Below are 12,701 nucleotides of genomic sequence, written 5' to 3' on the forward strand. Positions count from 1 at the left end.
TCCAGGATATTTATAGCGTTCGTTAAGACACTTCCTGTCAGGGTCATGGTTCAGTGACGTTCGTCTCTTCACACACGTGCACACAAAACGCTAAAGGAGAATGGGCAGTCACAATTCCTGCAGATGTTCAATGCGCTCTGGACATTTACCGAATCAGGATTATGCATCTCACGCACACAGCCACCTTGATCTCTCCGTGTGGCGCCGCACAATGCATTCTGGTGAAAAGGTGGCAAATTTGTCTATTTTGAACACGATGCATTTTAAAACAAATGTGCGCAGCGTCTGACTGCACGGGTCACGAGGCAGAATGCATTGGGCTGTGACAGAGAGAAAGGACAGGCAAACCTTTTTGGGGGGAGTCATGGGAAAGTCTCAAAGGCACCTTATGCTGATACTGACTCACTTCCTCTTCATAGGTGCTGAGAACCAAATTGCAGTTAACAGCCTATGGCAGAGTACCGAGAGAGGAACTGTGGTACTCCATGCGGAAGTCTGGTGTGGTGGAGAAATTTATGTTAGAATAGTCCAGGACATGTATGAGGGCAGAACAGTAGCGAGGTGTGCCGTAGGCGTAGCAGAAGTATTTAAGGTGAAGGTGGGATTGCATCAGGGATCAGCTCTGAGCCCCTTCCTGTTCGCTGTGGTAATGGATACGCTGACGAATCCCCTTGGACCATGATGTTCGCAGATGATATTGTGATCTGCAGTGAACGCAGGTGGAGGAACAATTAGAAAGATGGAGGCACGCACTGGAGAGGAATGAAGATGAGTCGAAGTAAAACAGAATATATGTGCGTGAATGAGGGGAGTGGAGGGGGAAGAGTGAAGCTCCAGGGAGAAGAGATAGCGATGGTGGACGACTTCAAATACTTGGGGTCAACAATACAGAGCAATGGTCAGTGTTGTAAAGAAGTGAAGAAACGGGCCCAAGTGGGGTGGAACAGCTGAGGGAAGGTGTCTGGTGTTCTATGTGACAAGAGAGTCGGAGTACGGATTAGAGACGATGGCACTGAAGCAACAGGAAGCAGAACTGGAGGTGGCAGAATTGAAGATCTTGAGGCTCCCGTTCGGAGTGAGCAGGTTGGATAAGATTTGAAATGAGCTCATTAGAGGGACAGCCAAAGTGGATGTTTTGGAGATGAGGATCGAGAAAGCAGACTTGGATGGTTTGGACATGTCCAGAGGTGAAAGAGTGACTATATTGGTAGAAGGGTGCTGAGGACGGAGCTGCCAGGCAAAAAAAAACGAGAGGAAGACCAAAAAGAAGGTTGATGGATGTCGTGACGGACGAAATGAGGACAGTTGGGGTTAGAGAGGAAGATGCACGAGATAGGCTTGGATGGAAAAAGATGACATGCTGTGGCAACCCCTACCGGGACAAGCCGAAACGAAAAGTAGCAGGAGTTTGGTCTACAAGATAGTGTAAAACTAGTTACTCCCCAAAAATATGACTTCTAACAGAATTTCTTTCTCTGCTTTTTAGTCAGAAACTGTGATTTTGGTGAAACCAATCAATGGTCTAATCCTGATCACTGAAGAACAGAAAAATGTAGAACTAATCTTTAGTTTATCGTGATGAAAGAAATCTACTCTTTCTTGTGGACGGCCCAGTGCTGGTATTGAAGACCACAATACTCTTCTGCCCTCGGAAGATTCGTCAAAATGATCGAAATTGAGAAACTTTGTTTCCGTTTGTTAGCTCTAAAAACTAGATAAAATTCCAGACGTCAGTTGCCATGGAGGGATTTGCACATGCGACAACGCCGCCATCAGGAAACTCCCTCGAGGTCAAGCATCATGTGACAAAGTCATGGACGCTGATGGCCTCTTATCTCGGGACACATGCGAATCCATTCGGGCTGGTGCACACTTGCATTTGGCTGACTGAGTGATGTCTTTTTGGGATGATGTCCTTGGGCCCGGTGCCATTTCCCTCCCTCCTTCCTCACCCTCATCACCGCACTGCAGAGGAAACTTGAACTGTGCCCAGCTTCCATCTTTATCAACCGGGTCACACTCAAGAGCACGCGTTTACACAGAAAACCTCAGATTTCCTGTAACAAAAGAGCACTTTGTCTGTTTCCTGCAGATGCCGCATCACCCGCGACACACTTGCATCAACCCATTAAGGAACATCATTGGGAATCTATTAACTGTAGTGTAGCTATTTATAAAAACAAAAGCTATTAATCATATTTACACCGAGATGGCTTACATGACAAAGCCCCGTGTTCCACTTTCATTTCCTCAGTGTTGCTTTAAAAAATGCTTCAGAACAAAAACAGCACACATGCACATCCACAGAGGACTCCATAAAAGGCGAGAGTGCCTTTCTTTGCAGAGCATCTGCAAGGCCAGCACAAGCTGCTTCTTCACCTCAGGTGCACTTTTGGAGGTGCGCTCCTTTTCTGTGCAGAAACACTGCCATCTGCTGGTGCATCTCACTTTTTTTTAACCGCTTTCAGATACAAAGAACGCCATACATACGCAGTAAAGAATTTTTACACACGCACACACGCCTGTGATCACTCATAAAAACAACTATTAGGTATTTGTAAGTAATGCACACGTTTTTTTTTTTAATCGTATTCAGTAGTGGTGCAAATATTCAGATGCTTTCCAGAAAAAAGGTATATGAATGAAATGTATTTTCTATAATTTTAAATCAGTTGGATAATTCGGATTTCATATTTTAAAGTAAAGCTAATTAGCCTTCAAATGTATATGAAAGGCAAAGTAACTATTTAATCAAAGAAAGGCAAAGTAAACATTTATATTCTGACAATTTCAGGCCGGGCCGAACGTATATTTGCCAATTGTGTAAAGCTAACCTGTTTCCGGGCGCTCTAATGGCAGCTAATGTTTCCAATTAGTGGGTGAACTATTAAAAAAAAAAGAAAAAAAAACAGGGCCATACAGTGACTGGCAGGCAAAAAAAGAATAAGTTACATCGATCTGCGTTTCTTTGAATCGTGAAATTAAAGATTGACGTCCCTTCTCCGCTCCACTAGATGGCAGTAACGTCATAAAGGCGACCAAAGCAAGGCATTATGGGTAAGCGTTTTAATAAAAAGAGCGACGTTCGCGTTACGTACAATACGTCGTGTTAGTCAACCCGGATAAAACCTCGATTTTTTTTCGGAGAAGCTTAGTTAAGAATTTTTTTTTTTTTTTAGGTTCACAAACTATTGAAATGTATATTAAAACAATGGATATGGCTACTTCCAAACACATGGACGCTGTCCGGTTAAACTTGAAGCCTGCAAACAAGCTACGTTGGACGCAACTCCGCGTGGCCGCCGAGGAGGACGAGGCCTTCGGGCAATGTCGGCGCACCGTCGCCGCTGTCAAGTCTACGAGAACCAGGAAGGTCCACGGACGGGACCGTCGACCGTCAGCCAAGTTGACCAACGCGGAGCCGAGAGAGGAGCGACGAGCGGCGGCCTGTGCGAGGCGACTTCACCCCGGGGCAATGGCGCCGGAGAACACGACGCAATACCTGATTCGCGAATATGAAGACAACATGGCGTCGAGTCTCAATAACCGAGAGAACGAAGCACCGGCCTCGCTCGGTACTTCGTCTCTTCTTTACGGCGAATGCCTCTCACCCGGCCGCGTGTACACCGCGCTGGATTCAGAATATTATGAGAATTGTCTTGCCTTCCAACAGAGGGACTTTGAGGAAATGTTTGGCCTGTGTTGGTAACACCGAGGACGCAATGACGAAGCAGCAACTTTTCCCCCCTTCGAATTGGAAAAGGTGTGAATAGCGCATATTTACACCTTTTTCCCCCCCAATTTTTTTTTTTTTTTTGTCCGAATGGGTCAAAAGCGGTGCTGCTTGTATCAGTGTATGTCGTTGCCGCTCCATTCACGGGCTGTATCTGTCTCGCAGTGGCGCCCAGTAGGGAGTGCTCTTCGCCCCCTCGACGAGCGAGCGAGCGGAGCAAAACGCACCTGAGCTGGCAGTGCGGCCACTGCCTTAAAAGTCAGGTAACAAGCAAACCCGGCCAGGTATTGTTGCACTGCTCTGTCCTTCAAATGGTGCCATGCAACCTCTGTCACTGTGTGAGCGTTTTGCAGGTCAGCCCCTGCTTGCTCGCCTGCCTGCCCACCGGGGGGACCACAGGCTCTGCTGCGGGGAGACCCAGGACCACCTGAAAGGTGACTTTATTGCATGCGAAGACATTTTTATTTTGAGCCGTGGATCACTGTCGGAGCGTGTGTATACTATAAATATCGTGGATCAAAGTTCTAATTGGAATTAGGCGTGGATCAATGTTATAATTGAAATATCATCTGTGCAATCTGTACAAATAAAAGTTTCATGTCAACTGATCTTTTGTTTTTTTTGTCAAAGTGCTGTAAATGTTTAATGTTCAACAGGCAGCAGGCCGGTGTTGAGGTAAGGAACGACAATCTATGGATAGGTTTTAAATGACATCACAATCCTTAGAGCAATCTGATAAATTAGCGATGGGTTCTATCACTTATGTTCTCTGACCTTTGACACAAGATGGCGTAATTAGAAACTTATTCGTTGGAAGTATCAAAACATTAGAGAAGAAACAATTGAATGGGATCTGTGCATAATAAATGACAATTAAATGCCTAGCGATCAAAATTTGGAAAAATTCCAAATTTGTCCGGCTAAGGCAATAGATTGTCATTGCTGGAGCTACTCCAGACAACTGTGAACAAATACACTGGAAAGTGCAGTTATAAACCAAAGTCAAGGCCATAAAATAGAATTCCCCAAATTGGCAAGACATTTTGGATTCAAACCCTCAAAAGAGAAATGTCATAATTCAAAGAAAGTAACTTTTCATCCATTGCCTGACCAATGACTGCCGGAGACAAATTGTTACTAGAGGGTTTATTTACTGTTATGTCAACTAGTTAATAGCAACCTGTTCATACACTTTGATAGCGGACAGGAAATCCTCCCTCCAAGGGCTGAAGTTGGGAAAACAAAAAATATTGAAAATCTATTTTTTTGCTTGGTGGTCACAGTTTTTAATCCTCCAAGGAAAATAACTATATAGGGTTAATAAAGTCTGACAGCACTATAAAATACTTAACGTTACAAACTCTTGTCGGAATCAACTTTTTGAGAGTATAGTGTTCATATGTCCCCCCCCCCCCCACTTTTTTTTTTGCTTACTCTTGCTATGTATTTATGAATTATGTCTGCAGTACTATAAACTGCCACACGGTGGCACTAGCTTCACGCAAAAGCACAGCCTCGCACGTCGCTCAAAAAAATTATTCCAGGGGTTTAGTGAACCAGTATTTCATATAATTGCGATGTGGATGATTTGTGGACCTTCTGACGACTTTTTAGATGCTCCGTGTAATTGTCAATCTGGCGGCCTGTAATTACAGTGACGTCACTGCTGGTTGCTGGCCTCGAATTGTGCGGCGCAGCAGTCAAGAGTGACGGCCAGCAATTACACCTGAAGCCTCGTGCGCATATAATGTGTGTGTGTGTGTGTGTGTTTAGTTAGACACTTGGACAGGACCACCGGCGGAGAATTAATGAGCACTGCCGCATCATCCATCAATTTTGGATTGGTCCAGGCCCGTGTGTCATGGTTGCTGTGTTTCTATCGATAGTTTACTCTCTCGCCACGCAGTGTACATCAATTAGTGGCATCGTTACCATGGCAGCCGTCTCTCTTCTAATTTCAGCTTCCGGAACTGCACTGCAACTCTCGTGTCCTTGACACAGTTAAAGAAGTATCACTGCATACTGCCACATTTAGACGTGCGCACCTATGTGGCTGCCATGCCATGATGTTCTATGCTTGTACCCCCCAGAGTCCAGAACGGGGACGGAAATAGACGCGGCGCAAACGTCCCTGGGACCCTTCTTGACTAATGAGCCGATGTGACAGGAGGGGTCAAATACCGAAAGGTAACGTCCCATTCTTCTTCTTGTCCTGAATGAGTCAACCAACGCCAATTAGGTTTTGTGACCCCCCCCCCCCCCCCCTTACTCAAATTTTGGTGCACTGCAGCGACACGGTCCCTGTTGCTGTTGACTGACTGAAAGCAGCAAAAAAGTCGCCCACATGAGCATTTGTGTTTTTTTTTTTTGTGTGTGGGTGCAGTGGCGCAGACGGCTGTGTCATTGTCAGACGTCGTCGAGGGCGGCGGTGGCGGCGAGTAAACAGCAGATGGCCACTACCTGAACGCCTCGCCAACATCGCTCAGGCCGAGCCAGAAAAAGTCAGCCGCCATCTTGAGTGCTCCTCCCCTCTGTGGCTCAGGTGCGTACGCTGCGCATTCTTCTAGCTGCGTGAAGCCCCCTGACCTTTGACCTCAACCTTACACCCTCTCGGCCTCTAATAAGGCGAAGATGCCACCTGAGGCCTCTTCGATTTTATTAAAAAAAAAAAAAAAAAAAAACCAGCTAGCCACACTGCGTCACCGCAGGACAGCAACAACGCCGCCATTGTGCTAAAAATAGATCCCGGGTCCAAAACCCTTCAACAAGGCAAAAACCTGCTGGACATAACCTTAGGGAGAACCGCACCATCATTTGTCATCACAGTTTTTATGTAACACTCTGTTTTATTCTTGTGGTGTCCTATAGACGGTGTACCGAGAGCTGTTGCTAATATTTTGAGAACTACGTGAGGGAGTAAAAATAGAAATACTAATCTTTTTTTAAAAGTTTTTTTACACAAATTACATTAAAAAATACAATAAATTTTCTTAGCAATTGTTTACGTTGATAATACAAATTTAATAATTCATTTAAAGTCAGATTACAAACCAATAATTGATTACTGCAATTAAACAAATATTTTAAATTTGACTAAACTGTTTCAGTTCAATATATAGGAGAAACTAAGGGTCACCTATTTATGTACATAAATGTACTTAATGCAGTAGCTGTATCCCAAAATATTTTTTTAAAAATGGTTTTCTGCAAGTCTTGCAAAACTTTATGCTAAAACAAAGGGAAATGCCACAGACAAGATAACATTGATGTATGTCAAATAACGTCGACAGATCATATAACAGTACTGTACTCAAGCATATATTCTTTATCCTCTGTGAAGAATAACTGGCATTAGTGTATCTTAGTGAGAAAATGAGATGTCACCGTGGAAGTGGATGTATGTATTATATCGTGCCCAGGTAGCACATGCGTACACGCCAAAAGGAGCAGTTCAATATCCGTTGAACTGTGGTAGGATGACTGCCGCTTTGTGGATGGATAAAATACACAAATGTGACCAGCAACAACAACCTTATCCAAAATCATAAAAATATCTTTTTGAAAGGTAAAGACATCTTTGCAAAAGTTCACAAACCAAGCAAAACTTGACCAGGGATACGAGTAGATTGTTTTTTTTTTAAACTGCATTACGAAAGCATTAATATTTCCAATCCTAAATGACTGTGAAATATGTGAAGCAGCAGTAAATGGTGCACTTTCATGCTTGGTTCAAGCCCTGCAGGCTAGCCATTCCATTTTGATAAAAATGAGCAAATTGTTTTTTGAACGATTTAATAAATCTAAAAAAAAAATAAAGCTTCGAGGCCATCCGCTGTCGCCTATGAATGTGATTTTCCCATTTTTTTCCCCTTGTAGTTATCAGACATTTGGCCTCAAACGCTCTGAACCTCTCAAAAGAAAAATAAACGAGTGACCACGTCGTGATGAAGATGTCGCCGGCCGTGACAAACACGAGGTGTAATATTCTCGAGTCGATGCGCGACTGCGAGTTTCGGCGGCGGCTAAATAAGATTGAAGACGATCGATAGCACGCGGAGCGCGCAGAGGACAATATAAACCTCAACCCCACGAGCAACACCTGCCACAGGACACGCGGCCCGTCAGCTATCCATCAATCCCTCCGTTTTCTGAGCTGCTTGTCCCCACAAGGGTCGCGGCATTGCTGGGGGCTATCTTAACTTACTGTACCACTTTATACCAAACAGTGACATCACGAGTCGTCTGTGATGCATTTTTTTGAGACATTGTGGATTTTTGAAAAACAGCAATTTGTTACTCTAAACATACAAATCAAATAAATATTTGTCCACCTACTCTAAACTGTGGCTGACACTCGGCTGGAGGACAAAGGCGGTGGCAATCGATTATCCCGACGCCGCCTCGCCAGGCCTTAGAAGCGCGAGGGAGAGAGAGAGAGGTAAAAAAGGAGAAAATTGATTTTTTTTTTTTTTTTTTTTTTTTGGGTTGAATTCTCGGTGGTGAAGCATGACTCACTGTCTTGTCGCCTGGAGATGGGGGCAAAAATGGCAAAGTGACAGCACTAAAAAAAATTAAATAAAATCACTACACTTGCTGGGCACTTTGCAGTGAAAAAGTGGGTCCTGGGCACCACGCTGAGGTGGGGTCCGGCTTACCTCTTTACCGCCCAGTTTGCGGGAATGTTTTTTTTTCAGCCGTGGGAGGGCTGACGGAGGCAGAGGGAACGAAATGTCTGAGTGAGGCAGGTAGAGGCGGCGTAGGGGGGGAGATGACACAGATGGGAGAGGAGGGCATCCGAGGGACGGCAAAACAACGTGACGGTGCGGCGCCCCCGGGAAAGGAGAAACACATTTTTTTGTGAGATGTCACTTTGTGCCAAACGTTGGCAACAGTTGACCAACAAATTCAGCTAATTGGACCTAACTTCCAGTTACTAGTTTTGAAGTTTGCAACAGTATTTTTATCTTAAAAATATATATATACCGGTATATGTTCACATCAGGCGGCACGTTGGATCAGCTGGTAAAGCGTTGGCCTCACAGTTCTGAGGTCCCGGGTTAGAACCCGGACCCACCCGTGCGGAGCTTACATGTTCTGCCCGTGCCTGCGTCGGCTTTCTCTGGGTGGGCACTGCGGTTTCCTCCCACATCCCAAAAACATGAAACATTAATTGGAGACTCTATAAATTGTCCCTAAGTGTGATTATGAGTGCAGCTGTTTCTCTATTTTCCCTGTGATTGGCTGGCAACCAGTTCAGGGTGTATCCATTGACAGGTGAGATGGGCTCCAGCACTCCCCGTGACCCTTGTGAGGATAAGCGGCTAAGAAAATGGATGGATGTTCAGATCAAATTTAGTCGGGAAAACATTTTTTAAAATATATTTTCATTGGCACAACTTCCCCCAAAATATTTTTGGTACAGGGTTTTGAATTAAAAGCTCTAATTTATGCAAATTGTAAATTTGAAATAATTCGCAATGTATGGATGTAAAAAAACTAAAGTATTAAATTTACAACTTCATAAGTTCTCCCCATCTATAAAACTCTGGATGCAGATTTAATTTCTTACCCAAAAAGGTCCACATATCTTTGAACAATTGAGATTTCTGTTCTTGTACTTTAATTTACAACAGAAAATATGAAAATACCAAATTGTTCGAAAAACATTATTTTTGGGCGGCACGGTGGATCAGCTGGTAAAGCATTGGCCTCACAGTTCTGAGGACCTGGGTACAATCCCCCGCCTGCGTGGAGTTTGCATGTTCTCACCGTGCCTGCGTGGGTTTTCTCTGGGTGGGCGCTCCGGTTTCCTCCCACATCCCCAAAACATGCATCATTAATTGGACACTCAAAATTGCCCCTAGGTGTGATTGTGGGTGCAGCTGTTTGTCTCCATGTGCCCTGTGATTGGCTGGCGACCAGTACAGGGTGTGTCCCCGCCTCCTGCCCGTTGACAGCTGGGATAGGCTCCAGCACTCCCTCTGACCCTCATAAGAATAAGCGGCAAAGAAAATGGATGGACAACATTTTTGAACATTTTCGAAAACAGATTCAGCAAACAAGAAGACCCCAAGTTGCCTTCAGCCAACCTTTGCTGAGAATCCACAACAAGCAGTTTGTGTTTTTATATATTTTTTATTTTACTGATATTGTGACAGTATGTTAAAATGACGTGGGCAGTTATGCTCCTCAGCTACCGAAATAATAATTTTTTTCCCCCCGCTGCAAAATTCAATTGAAGTTGCCCCTCCAAACTTCATTCAGAAAGTAGTTGTTGCACTTGTGCTGCTGCAGAGCGCGTTGCGTCTCCGCTCATCACTGCAGCATTCTGTGGCTTCTCTCCCTCGTCCGTTTCCCCTGACAACTGTATCTGCTATTCATGATTATGCAAATGATACGGCTCCCCGTGCCAAAAAGCCACTCCTAAACGAGCAAGTCCTTCTCGAGCGTTCCCCGTGTTTGTCTCTCCAAAGTGTCGCATTGATTAGAGGCGCTGGTGTATAATTGAATATCACAGCTCATTAATTTGCCCGTATTGGCACAAAAGGTCATTAAGCAAGTGATCATTTGGGTTTACATCCAACCAGCACTTCCTCTCAAATCCCAAACTTCCATTTACAAACGTTTCTTGCGGTAGAGGAATTACTTTTTGCAAAAAAAAAAAAAACTGTAACAGACATTTAAATTGTGCAGTAATCAGAATGGAAGTATATTGTTCTCTAAATTAGTATAATTTTTGAAAAGTTATAAAACACACAGTGACTTTCTGAACACCATGTAGAAAAAAAAAATTTAAAAACAGTATTTTTTCATTATGTGGTTGAATAAAATAGCTCAATATTTTTGGATAATAACATAAAATCCTACATCAATGTAGAAGAGTGCTTCTCAAAGTTTGGCACTAATACCATAAGTGGTGTGTGGGCTCCCTCTAGTGGTATGCGTATCAATCACTGCCCTTACTCGGTTCGGTTGTCTTTAACTTTCAGTTTAATGCATTTCCATTTGTCTTTCAGAACTGCCTACAGTTGTTATTCACGTTTCATGAGCAAGATATTATAATTAATTACTTAATTTTTTTTTGTTAATTTCCCAATTTTTAAGTAGTTTTAATTCTAAAAAAAACATAGTGGTTTACAATAATATGAAATGTACTTTTCAGGGAAAAGAGGTTGGGTTCATTTTTGATGAATTTATTTTAGGTGGTGCTTGGAGTAAAAATAGTAAGAATCAAAATATGTTGAAGATGTATGTAATTTTACAATACAAATCTGTCATATAATCATAAAAATGTAATGTTATACCAGTGATTCTCAAACTATAGTGCGTGTATCACGAAAAATCTTATTCTTAGACGAACTGATGTGATTAGTAATCATTGATTCTACATCACTACACGTATTATACTGCATTCTTCAATTTCCAGAAGCAGAAATGCTGCACATCGAGACAACGCGTGAGTCATGTGCGTTTTGTGTTTGCACGGCGTTGCCTGGCAGCGCTCTCTGCGGGTTGTGTGTGTGTGTGATGTGAATGTATGCGTGTGTTTGTTTGTTTGTTTGTTTGTGTGTGTGTGTGCTTAGAATAAATGAGTATGGGAGGCTGGGTATTTACCCTGCATGACAAAATCGTTTTGACTCCGTGGAGTGCAGTGGAGACGGCGGCACTCCCCCCGCCACACGGCGGCGCTCCCCATCAACGCCCGCCCCTCTACAGCGAAGGTGCTGTGTTGTGTGTGTAACTGTAATTATAATGTAAATAATCACGAGTGATGGCGTCAGCATTGCAAAGAGGAGTGAAGAGTTGCTTGATTCTGTCTCAGCCAGCGGTCCCAACATGGGGGGGGCTGTCTCTTCTTGTTTTGGAGTGTAGGGTGAAATCCCCTGCAGAGGTGTGTGATGACCACTGGCACGTGTGTGTGTGTGTGTGTGTGTCCGTCCGGGCAGGGGGAACTTAATAAGGGTGCTCAAATGTTGTGATTTAGTCTCATCGGAGAGATTGACTGATTAGATTCAGCATGGCAAACACTCTGTACAAATACACTGGGGTTATTTTTAGGCCCCCCCCCCCCCCCCCCAACAAATCTTCCCCACCATCCAGGAAATAGAGATTCATTGTAAGGAGTTCTTGTATTCACTTGTGACAACATAGGAGCTCTTCCCTCCCTCAGAGGTGGGGGTGGGGGGTGGGATGCTTGCCTCATCCTCACGTTTGTGCCCGACGTCATTCCCCACGACAGTCCTCTCCAAAGAAATTTAACTTGAATATTGCTTCCTGTTTAGTCGCACTGGCAACTAGTTTTGTGTAACAGAGTTTCGATTTATTTATTCTACGAATTATCTGAGTGATGAATGTACTGTATGTACTATCCTTAGTGATTTATGCGCCATGTACCCGCCAATGGATGCATCTATAAACTTGCTACTGTTCCCGACTGCTTTAATGTTCAAATAACATTACAGTGGTTTACAATGATATGAAATGTACTTTTTAGGGAAAAGAAGTTGGGTTCATTTTTGATGAATTTATTTTAGGTGGTGTAAAAATAGTAAGAATCAAAATATGTTGATATATGCAACTTTACAATACATTACAGTGTCCGTCTACGAACTTTGACTGTTTCCCGGCCATTCACGTGAGACTAGCTGATGTTGTCTCCAGTAGGATTGACTGTCTTCAGTTTGTCTCTCCAGTTTGTTGAAAATATTTTCATCTAAAAGTGTCCCTCTCTAATCTTGCCCGAATCCTGTAATGACTCGCTCCCCATTTGCCGTGAGTCAAGTATGAGTAACAGATTGTATAAACGCAGCGCATCCCGGTGACCTCAGTGTTTGTCGAACGTGTCACTTTGACTCGAGGGCGGTTCACTTTGCCCCTGGACGATCGGGCGTACGGGCAGGCGGGTGTTTTTTCATCTCTTTTTTTTTTTTTTTTTTTTTTTTTTTTTCTTTTCCCAGGGTTTGGGTAA

At 43.6% G+C, this 12,701-nt stretch overlaps 1 long non-coding RNA gene across 3 annotated transcripts in view; it reads left to right on the top strand.

Annotated features, from left to right (window-relative positions):
- The first annotated feature begins 2,530 nt into the window (after positions 1-2,530).
- The window catches only part of LOC133493167 (uncharacterized), a 45,281-nt gene continuing 35,110 nt past the window's right edge, over positions 2,531-12,701 (top strand). For 2 of the 3 annotated variants that reach the window (XR_009792878.1, XR_009792879.1), the window contains exons 1-5: positions 2,531-3,575; positions 3,674-3,763; positions 3,899-5,742; positions 5,824-5,920; positions 6,117-6,275. This is a non-coding gene — a long non-coding RNA (uncharacterized LOC133493167). The remainder of the gene's footprint in view (positions 3,576-3,673; positions 3,764-3,898; positions 5,743-5,823; positions 5,921-6,116; positions 6,276-12,701) is intronic. The other variant, XR_009792877.1, reaches the window with a different exon arrangement.

This window comes from Syngnathoides biaculeatus, chromosome 20 (assembly GCF_019802595.1).
Source record: "Syngnathoides biaculeatus isolate LvHL_M chromosome 20, ASM1980259v1, whole genome shotgun sequence".
In the NCBI taxonomy this organism is placed as follows: Eukaryota; Metazoa; Chordata; class Actinopteri; order Syngnathiformes; family Syngnathidae; genus Syngnathoides; species Syngnathoides biaculeatus.